General features: G+C 36.9%; 1 long non-coding RNA gene across 5 annotated transcripts; it reads right to left on the reverse strand.

Moving 5' to 3' along the window:
- Nucleotides 1–189: 189 nt before the first annotated feature.
- LOC110890937 lies at nt 190–15,607 on the reverse strand. 5 transcript variants are annotated; one of them, XR_004872785.1, is made up of 10 exons: nt 15,278–15,607; nt 13,860–13,944; nt 12,919–13,005; nt 9,160–11,572; nt 7,742–7,826; nt 6,801–6,887; nt 3,041–6,581; nt 1,623–1,707; nt 615–767; nt 190–461 (listed from the first exon to the last, which is right to left on the reverse strand). It is a non-coding gene; the product is annotated as an uncharacterized LOC110890937 (long non-coding RNA). The 5 variants fall into 5 exon arrangements; XR_004872784.1 differs by having other exon boundaries at nt 681–767; nt 6,735–6,887; XR_002564899.2 differs by having other exon boundaries at nt 6,735–6,887.
- Between the last annotated feature and the right edge of the window lie 7,191 nt (nt 15,608–22,798).

The raw sequence follows: 22,798 nt of genomic DNA on the forward strand, positions 1-22,798 counted from the left end.
AGAAAACTGACGAGTCTTCACAGTTGTGAAAGTTCCCCTGAGAGAGGCATCTTTCAGGTACGAGGTGCCAACTCCTGTTACCTCTGAATTAGAATTATGCATGACTTATGTGTTACGTCCGTGTTTGCGTCTAATAAAAGACGAATGAAGGACACTAGAAATATAAAAATTTTCTTAAAAGTGTCCAACTTTTCGGAATTTTAAATGATAATATCAATAACGCAGGTGCATTAATTTAACAAAAATTGGGCATGACCCGTCCATAAAACGAGCATACCCCTGTTTTAAACATAAACAAACTAGATACAATTCTACGATTCATTCGACAAAATACTACTAAGAACCAAAACAACAAATTTTGGACTAAAAACATTTGAACAAGCTAGCGGAAGCGTTTGGTATGACATAACATGAACACGCGCTCGCTCCGATTCTCCAAGTCGCCTGAATTGAGGATTTACCTACATTCAACAACAAAGCTTTAAAAAGTTAGTCATTTACTTATTTACTTATAAAACCGTCACTTTAGTTCCATTCGTGCATGTACTTTCATTTCTCTCACGCATTCGATTACCCAATTAAATGGGTATGACATATATTTTCAAACAACTAACCCGTTGGTAGATGATGACCAAACATAAAATGTTGTATAAACTAAAACGTCCATAGCATATTCTAACCGCATAAGTTACTTCAATCCGATTATCCTTTCAACATTCAACCGTTTCATTATTATATCAACACTTCGAAAGTCCGACATTCATAACCTGCACTTTCAAACATACTCAATAATAACTTGGTTAGCCAAACCCGTAATCTCAACATATTCATTTACTACATCTTCATAAAAAGGACGTCAACCATTTAAATGCATCCAATTAACTTATATTCCAAACCCAAGGGCATTATTAGTAACGCTAATTCTCAAATGCATCCAAATCATGCATTCGCACATACTTGCACACATACAAACTTACAATCATACACATCTACATACCTAATATACATTTAATCATACCTACAATCATGTATTCATACCTACGTGTTCCGTACGTATTTTTGTATACATTTACATGTAATACATGTCCAACTTCATTACATACATCTATCACACTCTTATATAAATTACATGAGGCTTAGACTTGGGTTTACAACTTATAATCGTCAAGGAAACGCTCGAAATCATGTTTGGGAGGCCCGTCGTAGTTCACGGATAATATACCGAAGCCTACGGCGCATAAATCACATAAATAATATATTTGACAGAACCTTCACCCGGCCGTGTCAGTTCACCACCCGGCCGTGTCAACTCTGCACTTTTCCTAGCCATTAATCCTTACCGAAACAGACATAACTCTCTCATTTTTCATCCGTTTTGCATCACGTTACTTCCTATATGATTGTAATTTAATATTCTATCATGTGATCTTGAAGTCCAACATCCGAGTTAAGGAATTTCTTAACTTATACGTATTCGGCTTGTTATTCATCTATGAATTATTCGACCCATTCGTGCATTTATCAAAATAATCTATTGATTTGACCTCAACTTCATATGAACTTAATAATTAAAACATTATATTACTTGAACAACTAAAGAAGTGATTATAGAAATCACTTACCTTGAGTACTCCAATAAGTGTATTTGTCACCTTGCCTTATCTTGACCCGTTATCCTCCTATGCTTGAGCTCTCCTTGACACGTTCCTATTATCTCATTCCATTACATCCATTCAATAGTTAGTATACGTAATCATACGCATCACTAATCACACTTCTATTCACGTGTCAATCGCTTAACGAGTTCAACATGTATCACAATACTACAATGCTAATCAATCTAACAATTTATCATTCCATCATCACAAAAGTCATACATGAGCTTCTAGCATGCATAATTATGTATTTACATCATGTTCATTATTCTTTCAAAATTCCATACTTAGAATGATAACATTTTCTAAGTTAGGCAACTTGTTTCATACATTAAACATTTCATACCATTTCTTAACACCTTGGTTTTTACACATCCATTCTACTATTTTCTATCAACAACCCGTTTCGACCCGTTGGTGCAATCATATGCATAGACTAGTTGGTAAGTGTTTTAGACACTTAAAACAATCAAATAACTTACTAATAATTTATTAAAATCAGTAGTTCATGATTCATACAAGTGTGCATAACAATACAACTACTTTTACTTAATATTTATACTAAAAAAATGTGCAGCAACTTTCTGCGCAGCAGCTGTTCACGACACATTTTAACCCATTTATCTTCTGATTCAGTTCTTCATGTTCAAATATGAAATGATCTACACTCAGAGATCTTTCTAAGCATATAAAGATCGTAAAAATCGGACATTCCAATGATTTTATATGATTTTTACAAAATCAGCACAGAAGCTGAAATGCTTCCAAACAGCTTGCTGTCAAAACGAATTTACTAACTTTTCATGTTGTTTTGACCCACTAAATCTCATAACCAGCCTCTTATGACCAAATATGAAATGTAATATGCGAAACAACCTTTTCAACGATATAAGGCTCGTTGTCTAAATCCTAATAACGAATGAGATACGGCCTTTACAAGGTGACTATCTAAGGCTGTCAAAAGTAACTATTTTACACAAACTTTGTAGGCATTTTATCAAACACTTGGCGGGTTTCGCATTTGTAAGACATTATGTACAAGTATTTATATGCTTTAACTTTCCACTTCTTGCATTCATCTAATCATCACTACTAAAATCAAATAAATTTATACCATACCCCAACTAGCTAACATAAGAATGCATCACATACTACCTAGTTCATCAACTTAGCACAAAGATTAGACATGAATGGTTCACCCATGTCACCATTCTTACTACTACTACTAGTGGGTTTCATCACAAGTGTTTAATACAACCGGATTTATGCAAAATTCATCTTCATCATGATGATTCTAACTCATTTACAGGTTCAATTCATTCAATTATCATGGATTGCTCAAACTCATCTTATCATCTAACATCATATGACATAATAAAACTTACCCTATGTTAGGAACTCTTAGATGATTGAGAAATTGTTCACATGCAAACGAAATTCATCCAAAATCGCCTTCAATTTGTAGATTTTCTTGGTAAGATGGAGAAGAAGGGTTCTCCCCCTTCCTGCTCTCCCTGCGTCGCAACCCCCACACCCAACACTGGGTTTTCTTTTCCCCTTTTTTTTATATAATTTGTCAAATTTTACATATTAAACCCCCAAGGTTACTCTTTGTTATCATTTTCATATACTTACTCAAAGTTTATAAACTTCCTTTACATTTAAAATTTAACTAATCATGTAGGACATTAAAACATCAAAATATTCTATCACACAAGTTTTGGGGTGTTACAAGTCTACCCCCCTTAAAGGAGGTTTCGTCCCCGAAACCTTTCTCATTACGACTGGACCAATTCTACTCCTACTCTTTCATTTCTTCATTTACAATGCTTACTATCACAGGGATGCATTCGAGATCTTGGCAAGAATCTCATTCATTCATAAACGTCTTCGTACACATTGCCCCTCCGTTCTTAAATCAAGTAAATTACTTTCATAATCGCATTAAAGTTAGAATCTGATCCAGAGCTCTTATTAGTGTCGTCTTCACTTTATAATGCTAGCTCCTAGCACATACCATCACTAGCGCTTCATTCATCGAATTTATTCCAAGTGTATACAGTTATTAATCATACAGACTAAGTCTATGGCTTGTATCTAACATCCTATTTAAGCATATTACATATATATATATATATTCACTACTTGAAATAAATCAATTTATTTTATTTTACTCATACATCATATACTATCTTTCATTTTATTCACTATGAGCCTTCCTTAACATTCCATTTCTATCCTTACTTCTGATTACCCTTAAGCTTATAGGAGGGGTCGATATTTTATCATACGCATTTATAATCATTCGAAAGACTTACGGTTACAACCAAAATCACCCTTCTTAAACTTACTTATCCGTACTTAACACGAAAACTAAGCATTATTTCCATGGTTACTATTGTTATCCATGTCATGCTTATCTTTTCTACAATGTCTTGTTCAAATGAACATGGCCAACAAGTCGAGCATCAAGGTTAGTATTTCTTAACGATACTTGCTGTCTCTTACATTCTATCAGAATTTCCACAGTTACGAGCATTCAAGTTCTATACCACTCGACAATCATTATGAACATACCTGACGGAAGTAAATTCCATTGATTCGTTATCCATGCCTTACGATGATTATTCATTTCCGATTAGTGACATTGCGTCTCTATTTTTCAAGCTCATCTATGAGTATAAAACTTAACAACTCAAATCATTAACTACCGAGTTCAAATGGCGATCGCCATCTGACCCGTATGTCCCATTTAATACTTCTACCATTCTTGCATACAACGCATTTGCAAAAAAAATATATTTATGTATATATATATATATAAGTTTAAACATAATTTGGGTCATATTACTTAAGGAATATTTACTTGTTCGGTCCGTAATTACTTACACATTCGAATATTTTCATTCTTATCATTCTTTTGCTAATTTGCTTTACATTTACTTAACATGGTCAAGCTATCGACTTCTACTTATGTAGACTAGTTTCGCCTTTTTTATACCTCAAGTCCGCTTCGCGGATTTGAACATTGCATTCATGCTTTTCATTCCTTGAACCCGTCTCGCGGATTCAAGCATCGCATTCGTATCTTTCATTCCTTGAATCCGTCTCGCGGATTCAAGCATGGCATTCGTATCTTTCATTCCTTGAATCCGTCTCGCGGATTCAAGCATCGCATTCGTATCTTTCATTCCTTGAATCCGTCTCGCGGATTCAAGCATCGCATTCGTATCTTTCATTCCTTGAATCCGCCTCGCGGATTCAAGCATGGCATTCGTATCTTGCATTCCTTGAATCCGTCTCGCGGATTCAAGCATGGCATTCATACATTGTTGGTCTGTACTTTTTACGGATTCAACATTTTATTCTTATCATTTGCACTTTTTACTCGTACGAAGTACTCTCAATCTCCCGAGAGTCTTACTACTCATTTCACCCATACGCCCACCTGCTACCCAATTCTAACGGACGTACCTGTAACAATTACCGCGGTCTCACGAACGTCATACGTTTCTTGTGTACTGGCCAGGTACACAATCCACGTACTAGTTTCGTGTCTTCGCGTAATCGCCACATTATGCCCGAAGAATTAAGTTTCGGCACGTGTTACATTTTTAAAAATTATTTACCATGTCGTTATCATAATTGTTCAAAAATTTTCTTTCACTTGCTTAACCATGCCATTTCATACGCCCATACGTTAGGTTTACGTACCTGGGGTCAATTTGTTTCATTACTTGCCTCGATGTCGGTCCTAGACCGCATTCACGGATCATCTCTTCCAACAATTGCGCTTACCCTTCACAAAACATTTAACACATTAGTATCATCATCATCATTAACGTTGCTTGCATCAGCCATCTACACAATGTCATGTTTACATTTAATACGGATCATAAGCTTTCAACACATCATAGTTCATTAGTCCATATTACTTATTCACATTCTTACATTTCGAGCTTCACTTCATACATTCGTCTTTTGTTTCATACCATTACGCACAACCATTTACTATCAATTTGTTCTATCCCTACACGGCTTACTTAGTCTCATAAGAACTCAATGGAATCCGTGAATCGGGCTTCCGGGATGGACGGTTAGTTAAAATTATGAAAACTTGAAATTTCAGCGGACTGAAATTATGTAAGCCGTCGGCGACGGCTAAGATGTCCGTCGGCGACGGGCTCTTAAAAAGGGCGTCGGCCAGAGTTCCCGTAAGCAGTTAGATAGGGCGTCGGCCCAAAAAGGGGCGTCGGCGACGGGTAACAACCCGTCGGCGACGGCCTCACGTTTACTAAAATCGCTGCATTCTTTGTTTTGGGCTTATTAATCGTTTTTCGGTTCGGTTCCAGCCATACGGTCCCTGAACTTCTCGTTTAACCTCCAACTTTACTTCCTGTATATATATACATATATATAGCTTAAATATTTACATCATACTCGTATTAAACGAATACTTAAAATTTTACCTCATTGACGACCTCGGAGCGAGCACACCTTTGCACGAGCCTTCGGTTTGAGTTCAAGCACTATTACTCTTGCTCGAATCCCTCAAACCTAGGCTCTGATACCAACTTGTTACGTCCGCGTTTGTGTCTAATAAAAGACGACTGAAGGACACTAGAAATATAAAAATTTTCTTAAAAGTGTCCAACTTTTCGGAATTTTAAATGATAATATCAATAACGCAGGTGCATTAATTTAACAAAAATTGGGCATGACCCGTCCATAAAACGAGCATACCCCTGTTTTAAACATAAACAAACTAGATACAATTCTACGATTCATTCGACAAAATACTACTAAGAACCAAAAAACAAATTTTGGACTAAAAACATTTGAACAAGCTAGCGGAAGCGTTTGGTATGACATAACATGAACACGCGCTCGCTCCGATTCTCCAAGTCGCCTGAATTGAGGATTTACCTACATTCAACAACAAAGCTTTAAAAAGTTAGTCATTTACTTATTTACTTATAAAACCGTCACTTTAGTTCCATTCGTGCATGTACTTTCATTTCTCTCACGCATTCGATTACCCAATTAAATGGGTATGACATATATTTTCAAACAACTAACCCGTTGGTAGATGATGACCAAACATAAAATGTTGTATAAACTAAAACGTCCATAGCATATTCTAACCGCATAAGTTACTTCAATCCGATTATCCTTTCAACATTCAACCGTTTCATTATTATATCAACACTTCGAAAGTCCGACATTCATAACCTGCACTTTTAAACATACTCAATAATAACTTGGTTAGCCAAACCCGTAATCTCAACATATTCATTTACTACATCTTCATAAAAAGGACGTCAACCATTTAAATGCATCCAATTAACTTATATTCCAAACCCAAGGGCATTATTAGTAACGCTAATTCTCAAATGCATCCAAATCATGCATTCGCACATACTTGCACACATACAAACTTACAATCATACACATCTACATACCTAATATACATTTAATCATACCTACAATCATGTATTCATACCTACGTGTTCCGTACGTATTTTTGTATACATTTACATGTAATACATGTCCAACTTCATTACATACATCTATCACACTCTTATATAAATTACATGAGGCTTAGACTTGGGTTTACAACTTATAATCGTCAAGGAAACGCTCGAAATCATGTTTGGGAGGCCGTCGTAGTTCACGGATAATATACCGAAGCCTACGGCGCATAAATCACATAAATAATATATTTGACAGAACCTTCACCCGGCCGTGTCAGTTCACCACCCGGCCGTGTCAACTCTGCACTTTTCCTAGCCATTAATCCTTACCGAAACGGACATAACTCTCTCATTTTTCATCCGTTTTGCGTCACGTTACTTCCTATATGATTGTAATTTAATATTCTATCATGTGATCTTGAAGTCCAACATCCGAGTTAAGGAATTTCTTAACTTATACGTATTCGGCTTGTTATTCATCTATGAATTATTCGACCCATTCGTGCATTTATCAAAATAATCTATTGATTTGACCTCAACTTCATATGAACTTAATAATTAAAACATTATATTACTTGAACAACTAAAGAAGTGATTATAGAAATCACTTACCTTGAGTACTCCAATAAGTGTATTTGTCACCTTGCCTTATCTTGACCCGTTATCCTCCTATGCTTGAGCTCTCCTTGACACGTTCCTATTATCTCATTCCATTACATCCATTCAATAGTTAGTATACGTAATCATACGCATCACTAATCACACTTCTATTCACGTGTCAATCGCTTAACGAGTTCAACATGTATCACAATACTACAATGCTAATCAATCTAACAATTTATCATTCCATCATCACAAAAGTCATACATGAGCTTCTAGCATGCATAATTATGTATTTACATCATGTTCATTATTCTTTCAAAATTCCATACTTAGAATGATAACATTTTCTAAGTTAGGCAACTTGTTTCATACATTAAACATTTCATACCATTTCTTAACACCTTGGTTTTTACACATCCATTCTACTATTTTCTATCAACAACCCGTTTCGACCCGTTGGTGCAATCATATGCATAGACTAGTTGGTAAGTGTTTTAGACACTTAAAACAATCAAATAACTTACTAATAATTTATTAAAATCAGTAGTTCATGATTCATACAAGTGTGCATAACAATACAACTACTTTTACTTAATATTTATACTAAAAAAATGTGCAGCAACTTTCTGCGCAGCAGCTGTTCACGACACATTTTAACCCATTTATCTTCTGATTCAGTTCTTCATGTTCAAATATGAAATGATCTACACTCAGAGATCTTTCTAAGCATATAAAGATCGTAAAAATCGGACATTCCAATGATTTTATATGATTTTTACAAAATCAGCACAGAAGCTGAAATGCTTCCAAACAGCTTGCTGTCAAAACGAATTTACTAACTTTTCATGTTGTTTTGACCCACTAAATCTCATAACCAGCCTCTTATGACCAAATATGAAATGTAATATGCGAAACAACCTTTTCAACGATATAAGGCTCGTTGTCTAAATCCTAATAACGAATGAGATACGGCCTTTACAAGGTGACTATCTAAGGCTGTCAAAAGTAACTATTTTACACAAACTTTGTAGGCATTTTATCAAACACTTGGCGGGTTTCGCATTTGTAAGACATTATGTACAAGTATTTATATGCTTTAACTTTCCACTTCTTGCATTCATCTAATCATCACTACTAAAATCAAATAAATTTATACCATACCCCAACTAGCTAACATAAGAATGCATCACATACTACCTAGTTCATCAACTTAGCACAAAGATTAGACATGAATGGTTCACCCATGTCACCATTCTTACTACTACTACTAGTGGGTTTCATCACAAGTGTTTAATACAACCGGATTTATGCAAAATTCATCTTCATCATGATGATTCTAACTCATTTACAGGTTCAATTCATTCAATTATCATGGATTGCTCAAACTCATCTTATCATCTAACATCATATGACATAATAAAACTTACCCTATGTTAGGAACTCTTAGATGATTGAGAAATTGTTCACATGCAAACGAAATTCATCCAAAATCGCCTTCAATTTGTAGATTTTCTTGGTAAGATGGAGAAGAAGGGTTCTCCCCCTTCCTGCTCTCCCTGCGTCGCAACCCCCACACCCAACACTGGGTTTTCTTTTCCCCTTTTTTTTATATAATTTGTCAAATTTTACATATTAAACCCCCAAGGTTACTCTTTGTTATCATTTTCATATACTTACTCAAAGTTTATAAACTTCCTTTACATTTAAAATTTAACTAATCATGTAGGACATTAAAACATCAAAATATTCTATCACACAAGTTTTGGGGTGTTACAAGTCTACCCCCCTTAAAGGAGGTTTCGTCCCCGAAACCTTTCTCATTACGACTGGACCAATTCTACTCCTACTCTTTCATTTCTTCATTTACAATGCTTACTATCACAGGGATGCATTCGAGATCTTGGCAAGAATCTCATTCATTCATAAACGTCTTCGTACACATTGCCCCTCCGTTCTTAAATCAAGTAAATTACTTTCATAATCGCATTAAAGTTAGAATCTGATCCAGAGCTCTTATTAGTGTCGTCTTCACTTTATAATGCTAGCTCCTAGCACATACCATCACTAGCGCTTCATTCATCGAATTTATTCCAAGTGTATACAGTTATTAATCATACAGACTAAGTCTATGGCTTGTATCTAACATCCTATTTAAGCATATTACATATATATATATATATTCACTACTTGAAATAAATCAATTTATTTTATTTTACTCATACATCATATACTATCTTTCATTTTATTCACTATGAGCCTTCCTTAACATTCCATTTCTATCCTTACTTCTGATTACCCTTAAGCTTATAGGAGGGGTCGATATTTTATCATACGCATTTATAATCATTCGAAAGACTTACGGTTACAACCAAAATCACCCTTCTTAAACTTACTTATCCGTACTTAACACGAAAACTAAGCATTATTTCCATGGTTACTATTGTTATCCATGTCATGCTTATCTTTTCTACAATGTCTTGTTCAAATGAACATGGCCAACAAGTCGAGCATCAAGGTTAGTATTTCTTAACGATACTTGCTGTCTCTTACATTCTATCAGAATTTCCACAGTTACGAGCATTCAAGTTCTATACCACTCGACAATCATTATGAACATACCTGACGGAAGTAAATTCCATTGATTCGTTATCCATGCCTTACGATGATTATTCATTTCCGATTAGTGACATTGCGTCTCTATTTTTCAAGCTCATCTATGAGTATAAAACTTAACAACTCAAATCATTAACTACCGAGTTCAAATGGCGATCGCCATCTGACCCGTATGTCCCATTTAATACTTCTACCATTCTTGCATACAACGCATTTGCAAAAAAAATATATTTATGTATATATATATATATAAGTTTAAACATAATTTGGGTCATATTACTTAAGGAATATTTACTTGTTCGGTCCGTAATTACTTACACATTCGAATATTTTCATTCTTATCATTCTTTTGCTAATTTGCTTTACATTTACTTAACATGGTCAAGCTATCGACTTCTACTTATGTAGACTAGTTTCGCCTTTTTATACCTCAAGTCCGCTTCGCGGATTTGAACATTGCATTCATGCTTTTCATTCCTTGAACCCGTCTCGCGGATTCAAGCATCGCATTCGTATCTTTCATTCCTTGAATCCGTCTCGCGGATTCAAGCATGGCATTCGTATCTTTCATTCCTTGAATCCGTCTCGCGGATTCAAGCATCGCATTCGTATCTTTCATTCCTTGAATCCGTCTCGCGGATTCAAGCATCGCATTCGTATCTTTCATTCCTTGAATCCGCCTCGCGGATTCAAGCATGGCATTCGTATCTTGCATTCCTTGAATCCGTCTCGCGGATTCAAGCATGGCATTCATACATTGTTGGTCTGTACTTTTTACGGATTCAACATTTTATTCTTATCATTTGCACTTTTTACTCGTACGAAGTACTCTCAATCTCCCGAGAGTCTTACTACTCATTTCACCCATACGCCCACCTGCTACCCAATTCTAACGGACGTACCTGTAACAATTACCGCGGTCTCACGAACGTCATACGTTTCTTGTGTACTGGCCAGGTACACAATCCACGTACTAGTTTCGTGTCTTCGCGTAATCGCCACATTATGCCCGAAGAATTAAGTTTCGGCACGTGTTACATTTTTAAAAATTATTTACCATGTCGTTATCATAATTGTTCAAAAATTTTCTTTCACTTGCTTAACCATGCCATTTCATACGCCCATACGTTAGGTTTACGTACCTGGGGTCAATTTGTTTCATTACTTGCCTCGATGTCGGTCCTAGACCGCATTCACGGATCATCTCTTCCAACAATTGCGCTTACCCTTCACAAAACATTTAACACATTAGTATCATCATCATCATTAACGTTGCTTGCATCAGCCATCTACACAATGTCATGTTTACATTTAATACGGATCATAAGCTTTCAACACATCATAGTTCATTAGTCCATATTACTTATTCACATTCTTACATTTCGAGCTTCACTTCATACATTCGTCTTTTGTTTCATACCATTACGCACAACCATTTACTATCAATTTGTTCTATCCCTACACGGCTTACTTAGTCTCATAAGAACTCAATGGAATCCGTGAATCGGGCTTCCGGGATGGACGGTTAGTTAAAATTATGAAAACTTGAAATTTCAGCGGACTGAAATTATGTAAGCCGTCGGCGACGGCTAAGATGTCCGTCGGCGACGGGCTCTTAAAAAGGGCGTCGGCCAGAGTTCCCGTAAGCAGTTAGATAGGGCGTCGGCCCAAAAAGGGGCGTCGGCGACGGGTAACAACCCGTCGGCGACGGCCTCACGTTTACTAAAATCGCTGCATTCTTTGTTTTGGGCTTATTAATCGTTTTTCGGTTCGGTTCCAGCCATACGGTCCCTGAACTTCTCGTTTAACCTCCAACTTTACTTCCTGTATATATATACATATATATAGCTTAAATATTTACATCATACTCGTATTAAACGAATACTTAAAATTTTACCTCATTGACGACCTCGGAGCGAGCACACCTTTGCACGAGCCTTCGGTTTGAGTTCAAGCACTATTACTCTTGCTCGAATCCCTCAAACCTAGGCTCTGATACCAACTTGTTACGTCCGCGTTTGTGTCTAATAAAAGACGACTGAAGGACACTAGAAATATAAAAATTTTCTTAAAAGTGTCCAACTTTTCGGAATTTTAAATGATAATATCAATAACGCAGGTGCATTAATTTAACAAAAATTGGGCATGACCCGTCCATAAAACGAGCATACCCCTGTTTTAAACATAAACAAACTAGATACAATTCTACGATTCATTCGACAAAATACTACTAAGAACCAAAAAACAAATTTTGGACTAAAAACATTTGAACAAGCTAGCGGAAGCGTTTGGTATGACATAACATGAACACGCGCTCGCTCCGATTCTCCAAGTCGCCTGAATTGAGGATTTACCTACATTCAACAACAAAGCTTTAAAAAGTTAGTCATTTACTTATTTACTTATAAAACCGTCACTTTAGTTCCATTCGTGCATGTACTTTCATTTCTCTCACGCATTCGATTACCCAATTAAATGGGTATGACATATATTTTCAAACAACTAACCCGTTGGTAGATGATGACCAAACATAAAATGTTGTATAAACTAAAACGTCCATAGCATATTCTAACCGCATAAGTTACTTCAATCCGATTATCCTTTCAACATTCAACCGTTTCATTATTATATCAACACTTCGAAAGTCCGACATTCATAACCTGCACTTTTAAACATACTCAATAATAACTTGGTTAGCCAAACCCGTAATCTCAACATATTCATTTACTACATCTTCATAAAAAGGACGTCAACCATTTAAATGCATCCAATTAACTTATATTCCAAACCCAAGGGCATTATTAGTAACGCTAATTCTCAAATGCATCCAAATCATGCATTCGCACATACTTGCACACATACAAACTTACAATCATACACATCTACATACCTAATATACATTTAATCATACCTACAATCATGTATTCATACCTACGTGTTCCGTACGTATTTTTGTATACATTTACATGTAATACATGTCCAACTTCATTACATACATCTATCACACTCTTATATAAATTACATGAGGCTTAGACTTGGGTTTACAACTTATAATCGTCAAGGAAACGCTCGAAATCATGTTTGGGAGGCCGTCGTAGTTCACGGATAATATACCGAAGCCTACGGCGCATAAATCACATAAATAATATATTTGACAGAACCTTCACCCGGCCGTGTCAGTTCACCACCCGGCCGTGTCAACTCTGCACTTTTCCTAGCCATTAATCCTTACCGAAACGGACATAACTCTCTCATTTTTCATCCGTTTTGCGTCACGTTACTTCCTATATGATTGTAATTTAATATTCTATCATGTGATCTTGAAGTCCAACATCCGAGTTAAGGAATTTCTTAACTTATACGTATTCGGCTTGTTATTCATCTATGAATTATTCGACCCATTCGTGCATTTATCAAAATAATCTATTGATTTGACCTCAACTTCATATGAACTTAATAATTAAAACATTATATTACTTGAACAACTAAAGAAGTGATTATAGAAATCACTTACCTTGAGTACTCCAATAAGTGTATTTGTCACCTTGCCTTATCTTGACCCGTTATCCTCCTATGCTTGAGCTCTCCTTGACACGTTCCTATTATCTCATTCCATTACATCCATTCAATAGTTAGTATACGTAATCATACGCATCACTAATCACACTTCTATTCACGTGTCAATCGCTTAACGAGTTCAACATGTATCACAATACTACAATGCTAATCAATCTAACAATTTATCATTCCATCATCACAAAAGTCATACATGAGCTTCTAGCATGCATAATTATGTATTTACATCATGTTCATTATTCTTTCAAAATTCCATACTTAGAATGATAACATTTTCTAAGTTAGGCAACTTGTTTCATACATTAAACATTTCATACCATTTCTTAACACCTTGGTTTTTACACATCCATTCTACTATTTTCTATCAACAACCCGTTTCGACCCGTTGGTGCAATCATATGCATAGACTAGTTGGTAAGTGTTTTAGACACTTAAAACAATCAAATAACTTACTAATAATTTATTAAAATCAGTAGTTCATGATTCATACAAGTGTGCATAACAATACAACTACTTTTACTTAATATTTATACTAAAAAAATGTGCAGCAACTTTCTGCGCAGCAGCTGTTCACGACACATTTTAACCCATTTATCTTCTGATTCAGTTCTTCATGTTCAAATATGAAATGATCTACACTCAGAGATCTTTCTAAGCATATAAAGATCGTAAAAATCGGACATTCCAATGATTTTATATGATTTTTACAAAATCAGCACAGAAGCTGAAATGCTTCCAAACAGCTTGCTGTCAAAACGAATTTACTAACTTTTCATGTTGTTTTGACCCACTAAATCTCATAACCAGCCTCTTATGACCAAATATGAAATGTAATATGCGAAACAACCTTTTCAACGATATAAGGCTCGTTGTCTAAATCCTAATAACGAATGAGATACGGCCTTTACAAGGTGACTATCTAAGGCTGTCAAAAGTAACTATTTTACACAAACTTTGTAGGCATTTTATCAAACACTTGGCGGGTTTCGCATTTGTAAGACATTATGTACAAGTATTTATATGCTTTAACTTTCCACTTCTTGCATTCATCTAATCATCACTACTAAAATCAAATAAATTTATACCATACCCCAACTAGCTAACATAAGAATGCATCACATACTACCTAGTTCATCAACTTAGCACAAAGATTAGACATGAATGGTTCACCCATGTCACCATTCTTACTACTACTACTAGTGGGTTTCATCACAAGTGTTTAATACAACCGGATTTATGCAAAATTCATCTTCATCATGATGATTCTAACTCATTTACAGGTTCAATTCATTCAATTATCATGGATTGCTCAAACTCATCTTATCATCTAACATCATATGACATAATAAAACTTACCCTATGTTAGGAACTCTTAGATGATTGAGAAATTGTTCACATGCAAACGAAATTCATCCAAAATCGCCTTCAATTTGTAGATTTTCTTGGTAAGATGGAGAAGAAGGGTTCTCCCCCTTCCTGCTCTCCCTGCGTCGCAACCCCCACACCCAACACTGGGTTTTCTTTTCCCCTTTTTTTATATAATTTGTCAAATTTTACATATTAAACCCCCAAGGTTACTCTTTGTTATCATTTTCATATACTTACTCAAAGTTTATAAACTTCCTTTACATTTAAAATTTAACTAATCATGTAGGACATTAAAACATCAAAATATTCTATCACACAAGTTTTGGGGTGTTACATTATGTCAGGCAATACACAACACCCTTGGCTCACGTCAGGACCAGAGCAATGCTTATCGCCGTTGGGCAAACGATCAGAGAAAACGAACTCTCCTGGCGCTCGAAGACATACTGCGAGCATGTGTGTGGCTGGCATTGGTACAAATTGGAAGGACTCCTACCTATGGTTGAGTACTACTGCGACAGTTATCATCTTGGTAACCAGACAACTCTGTTGAGGCATTACTTAGACAATAATGCCAACCTTCTTGTTAGACTGCGATGGTTGACAACTTAAAACTCTTGGTGTCACACCTCAACCGATGGCGGAATCATCGAGGCGCGGCACTAGGCGGATCAGATTGCTCAAGAGAATCCATAACAACTATATTGCGACAATATTTATTACATTCGTTATCCAATACTAACAAATAATACAATCACATAAGTCATCACAGATTTCTTGTCCTCTCGAACAATTCAAATCCGACAACCTAGATTTTAGGTGAGTTTCTAGACCTCCTAGCTCGGTTCGATGAGGACTTCAACTAAACCTGCAACATACGTTAAAATATTGTCAATACAAAAGTATTGGCGAGTATACAGGTTTGATATGTAATAGTATAATAGATTAAAAGTGCTGCGAATTTCCACATGCATAGACGTAATACACGACATATATACTCACAAAACTGATACTACCAGCTAAGTCCTCGATGCTCGATTCTTCGATGGCATAACTAGACCCCGTCGGGCGCAATAGTACTATACTAGTCATGGTGGGACGTCACGAGTATAAGTCCTAGCACATATGTAACTAGCATCACGTATATCTATGCAAACAGTTATTCGCAAGTGATAAATTGACTGATTAACTGATTCGTTGATGAGTTCGATTTATAAGGAACGTATGTTACACCTAAAATTCGATAAAAAGGGGTCAAGTATACTCACACTGCGTATTCGACAAGTAACCACAACTTGAGTTGGATTGGCGGAAGAATGACTGGGATTATCCTGATTACAGACCGATTACATGAGCGTTTGATAGTGCGTTAAACAAGATCGAGATTTCCAAAATCTGAGCAAAGGCTTGGTCTGATCGGAGGGGTTGTCCGATCGGATGGGTTGTCCGATCGGCTAGCCTATCCGATCGGCTAGCCTGTCCGATCGGCTAGCCTGTCCGATCGGATGGGCTGTCCGATCGGCTGGCCCGTCCAGCTGATTTTGACCAGTTTTTGAAGGTTTTCGATGGTTTGACCGAGGCGGTGTTTCTTCATGCTAAACAACTGAAATTTCATCAATTTCCAACCTGTTCTAACGGCCGGGAACCACCCCGTTCCATCAGATCTGTCCGTCCTTGAATGCTTTTCCCATGTTTAACCCGAAAACACACACACCTTGGCTAGTTAACATTGATTTAGGTGAGATTTGCTATATCACATGTGAGATTACTTGGATTCGAGTTGTTCATGGTGAAAATGAGGTCACTCTTTGAAGTTCTTGTGAACTTATGATGACATCATCTTCAAAACACCTCAAATCCTTGGAATCACACAACTTCCTGATTGGGAAACATGGATTTAGACTAGATTTGTGTCAAAACGTATGGAAATCACCCAGATCCAGGTTGTTTCTTCATGGGATGACATTACTCTTGAAGTTCATAAGAACTCCTTGGTGACATCACCTTAGAATACCCAAAATCCAGAGATTTCACGGTTAAAAGTGGAGATTTGAAAGGTAGAAAGGTGTAGAATTGAGTATAGATTAAGGAAGTACAAGATTTAGGTTAGAAACTTACAAGAATCGCGAGAAATCGAGAGAAAATAGCCCAAGAGCTTGCTGGTCGAGTGGGAGCTTCTTATCAGAGTGAAAGGTGAGTGGAATGGGGTATTTATAGGCAAGAGAGGGAAGGGAAGGGAAAAGGAACATTTGGGTCGGATGGCCCGTTCGATCGGACGGCCTGTTCGATCGGATGGCCCATCCGATCGGCTGGCCTGTCCGTTCGGACGTCCCATCTGATCGGCTAGGCCACCCGTTCGGACGGCCTGTCCGTTCGGATGTGCCTTGGCCAGTTTCGTCAGGCGTTTTGCGTCGCGATAGATTCGGGCACTTATTTCATTCATATTTATTATTATTATTTATTTATTTATTATAATTATTCACAAAAGGGTCGTATATACGTATCTACATATTCAATATTCGGTGCGATGATCGAGTTACGCGTGCCTTCGAGTGCGTTCTTCGATGTGATGTGCCACAATGATTATCGGGGTACTACTTGCTCGTATTGCCGTCATCGTCATGATGGCTGGAGATATGGTACTCACCCGATAGTCTTTGTTAGCGTTGTTTGTTTACGTTTTGACACCTCACGGTCATCGAGGAGGGTAGATTAAGCCCTCACTCAACATCATCGTGAGTGTTATTATTTATGAAAATAGCTTGTTAATAGTGATAGAATATGCGTAATTATTCGATTATACTTCGATGTAGCAATGTATCTGATATAGTTACATTATGATCCGAATCTCTGGTGCTAGGCATAACGAGTGTAACGAGTAGTAACAACGCACGAAGGTGCGGGTTGTTACACTTGGGAAGGTTGTTTGGATCGGGAGTCGATTGGCGGCAACGCGTGACCATCAGGAAAGCTGATAAACTTGGGAAACGCTGGAAGATCGCTGTAGGCGATCGTTTCGTGTTGAAAGTCTCACCCTGTGAGGGTGTGGAATGCTTGGGAAGCATGGCGAGCTTAACTGACGTCACGATGGATCATTCAACAGTCTGGGAAGAATCGGTAGCGTAACCTACAAACTCGAGTTACCTGACGAATTAGATAACGTACACGATGTCATTTGTGTCTCGAACCTAAAGAAGCGTCTGTTCGATGCAACACTTGTGATACCCTTGTTGAGAAACCCACTGTTAACACAGTTGAATTTCAATTGTGAGAGTTCGTTGGAACTCAAAGACGTGGACTGAAGTTCCTGTGAGAACACAAAGAACAGGTGAAGCTCTGTTATCCACGATTGTTCAAACGGTGGGACCAACTTTTGATATCATTGGCGAATTTCGGGACGAAATTCCCTTTCAAGTTGGGGATGATGTGGCACCCCACTGACCTCGTAATGCTTGTTTATTATTCGTGATTATTATTTGCGTGGTATTACATATAGTTTAATTAGAGTTTCTATCGCTTCACCCTTTGTGCTTATTTGTCAAATTTCGGGACGAAATTTCTTTCAAGTTGTGGATGATGTGACAACCCTAACTTTCAAGGTCAGTATCTCTTCGTCACATAATCTTGATTCTCGTTATTTCTCTTTCGTATTTTCCCTGCGACGATAAAAATTGGTGTAAGTGTATTATGTGTTAAATTGAATATGTGTAAGTGTGTGAATTGGGCCCGAACCTTTGTCATGTATATGAACCCTGTGTCGTGTATATATTGGGCCGCACCCGAATCTTGTGAAATTCATTTGCTTGTTTAGCAGCCCAACAAAGTGTAACATTGGGCTGCAAGATGTGGGGTTGTTTGTTTGAAGCCATGGTGACTCGGTTAGTGAAGAAAACCCCAAGACATTACCCATTTGTGGCAGCCAAGTAAATGGGCTTGAGCCCATTATCGGATAAAGAATGACCGCCCCAAACTTTTGTTATTTATGTACGTAACATGTTAATGTTGTTGATAACAAGAACATAAAATCAAAAAAAAAAACCCTACTCCTCTCTCAAACTTGCGAACAGTAGACAACCCATCGAGGCGACCTTGAAGTTTTGAGACATCAGTTTATCAATTCGAGCCCTCTTGGTTAGTAAGTTCATATTATGTTAATTCTTAAATTATTTGACCTTGTTATGATAATATGGTTGTTTTGTTAGTACATGATGGTAGGATCTTATATGTATTGATTGTTAAATCTAAAGGTATAATTAAGGTTATTGATTAGTGATATAGGGTTTATGTATGTCACAATTTGATAACATGCTAAGTGATCACTAAAACAGATTGGTTGTTCATGCGTAACGTTCGGTCGGATCGATGATTACATGATGATTTGTTAGGGTTTTGATGCAAGACTAGAACAGATTCGCTAATTTTGGGATATCCATTTAATAATTAGTGACACTTGGTATGTTAATGGAATTGGTCATGATAGTAAATGTCTATGCAATGTGTGAATGTTTCCTGATATTGTTTTATAAACTGGGAATTACATGTGGATTACTAAGTAATGATTTGACAAGATTAGTTAACCTTGAATAAGCAAATGACGACCACATTTATTTGTGATCTTGATTTCATGAATCCATGTGCACACATATAGTAAATGACGGTTATGTGTAATTGAAATCTTGATATCACCAAACCATGTCATGTGCATCTTAAACATCATGTCAGAATAGATAAGACATTAACAATGATGATGACGAAACTAATTGTTTGATTATATGAAAAACTAATTGTGATACGACACATGAAAATAGAAGATTTAACATGATGATGATTGATTCGATGTGGGTGTATTGTGTGTTTACTAAATCTTTGTTTCATGATTCATGTAAATTAATGATGTTGGGTGGTTATTGGGCCGTGTTACTTTTGAATTGCTAGTTCGGTAATACGGATCAAAGGATTAATTGATGATGGTTTGGCTAATGTATGTTTGGGTAATGTGTGAGCTGAAAGATTTAGAGGTATGATATATTAAGCTGATTTCTTTGGTATGATAATCTCGAGCTCGTAACATGATATTGTAGATATATGATAACTTGTATATATTGAATTATGTGTATTGGATTTGTTGATTAGTCAAATAGTTGGGTTGCATTTACATTGGGAAAAACATGTAATCGTATAACATAGAAACTTTTGGGCTAACAAAAGGAATTGGGCGAGGGAGTGATGTTGGGCTGGCTTGATAGTGGGCCGCACCACAAGGGTAATGAATCTATTTAAACTTGGGCCGAACATGTGTAATGGTTGGGCTTGTAGTGTTTGTGAGTAAAATAATGTGTGTAAGTGTGATGTAAGTTAAACTATGACATGATTAAGCAAAGCACTAGGTGAATGAATTAACAGTCATGACTTAGACTATATATGTGCGTTACCTGTTCAATAAATGTGCTTTATGTGGATGGTGAATACGTGAAATAATCGTACGTGTAATATGTGATTCATGTGCACATAAAACTGACCGTTACCGATAACCATGATAGGATGTGGTTGCTCAATTGGTAATTAAGTAGATAATCTTACCGAGCACATCAAAGGTGAGTTCACTGCTCTTTTTCCAAGCATGCATCCCGGGGAGGGACATCGGGTAACGTTCCAGGGAGGAACGCTTGTTATTGGGATGTTGTTATTATACTCAATTTCTATCACATAAGACCCCTTACATATACCGACAGTTGCCGGGGAGGCAACGAGGTTATTAGTTGATAGCGCTATTAGGTTTGGCACCCTCACACCGTACCGGGGAGGACGTGCGTGAACTAATTTCCTTAAAGCATGACCAATGTTTTGATAGAGACATTGGGGTTGGGCAAATACATCTTGTAGCCATCTGCGGTAATCGAGTTAATAACAAGATCAAATCAAATCATCGAAACTGTGAAACGCTTTAATCTGGTAACTGGTATCCAAACACGTTAACAAAACTTTGAACTCACCAGCGTCGTCTGACACACTTGTCTGCATGCTTGTAGGTCTATAGGGTTATGTCTTGTGGAACTTGCTGTCTGGAAGGCTGGAGTGATCATGGGTCGGGTTACATAGAATCCCCATACAAGCTTAACGGTTTATGTACACATGGTTTACGAAATACTTAACAAATGAGTATGCTTCCGCTGTAAACGATGCATGATGTGTAACGTTTGTAACACTTTAAGTTAATGAATGAAAGTTTTATTTAAACATATTTATGAGTTCAATGTGATTAGTGGCTTGGGTCTTGGTACGTCACACGCCTCGCGGGGGTTTCCGCATGTGGTATTTGGGGGGGGGTGACACTAACGCTCCTACAAGCTCTTTCAAGAGCTGTGTCACCATCTGAATCAGTTAAACTTTCGAAGCCATCTAAATCAACCTGTTCATCATCCTCATCTACATCAACTTGTTTATATTGTTCACTAATGTCAGCATCTACTTCAGCATAATACTCTTTCATATCAACACTATAATCTTCCACAACATTATATTTATCAAAGATGTAATCTGGATCTTCATCATCCTCATCCTGACCCACCTTATCAGTTATATCCTTCCTATTCTTAGCCTTTACACTTTTCCTATGAAATGACTTTACACGTTTGCTAGGGGTGGTCTCTACACCTTCTGCCTTTTCACCCTCACATGCACTACCTTCACAGGATCCTTCATAACTACCATCAACACTCTCACTTTCATGATCTTTATCCTGCTGATCACTATCCTCACTGTCTTCACCCTGCTGATCACTACCCTCATAACTTCCCTCATCACTAAGGTCTACGTATACAGGTTCCTTTTCAACATCCTTTTTTGAAAAACTGCTAACATGTTGAATATAGACATCTAGCACCCTGTTTTTTTCAACATAGCTAATCATTCTCAATACATCACTATCAGTGCCTAGAGGCCTTAAACCTAACATTAAATCTTCCCCTGGGACCCTAAAATGGTAAACCACAACATCCTCTTCTGAATAACCAAATGTTAACAACATATCATTCATCACTATCAATGAAAACATATCAGAATTCACATTATCAACGTAGTCTACCTTACCCCCGCCGTATTCAAAATCATCCTCGTCAGTGAAATCACCACCATGGTGCACTTTCAGGGTGAATGACTCGGGATGATTTGTTGTGGAATAAGAAAAAAACATTCAATCAGAAACAGGGGTTTTCAAATCCAGTTTATCAACTACAAATATGTACCGTATTTTACTTCTGGATCAAAATTGACACCTTCTTTTCGAACACAGCAGCTAAAATCATCCCCATCGTCGTCCATCGGAATCGTCTTGGGAGAATGCAGATCGTCGGCGATGATTTTTACGAGAGGGGAAGATAAACTGGGAAAAGGGTTGAAGATGATGATGTAATTGCTCTGCGATAAGGGGGTATTTATATTTGGGGTTTTTTAATAAATGAATTGGTTTAATGAAAATTAAATGGACCAAACTACCCCTGCAGATAAAGA

This window comes from Helianthus annuus, chromosome 11 (genome assembly GCF_002127325.2).
Source record: "Helianthus annuus cultivar XRQ/B chromosome 11, HanXRQr2.0-SUNRISE, whole genome shotgun sequence".
Classification (NCBI taxonomy): domain Eukaryota; kingdom Viridiplantae; phylum Streptophyta; class Magnoliopsida; order Asterales; family Asteraceae; genus Helianthus; species Helianthus annuus.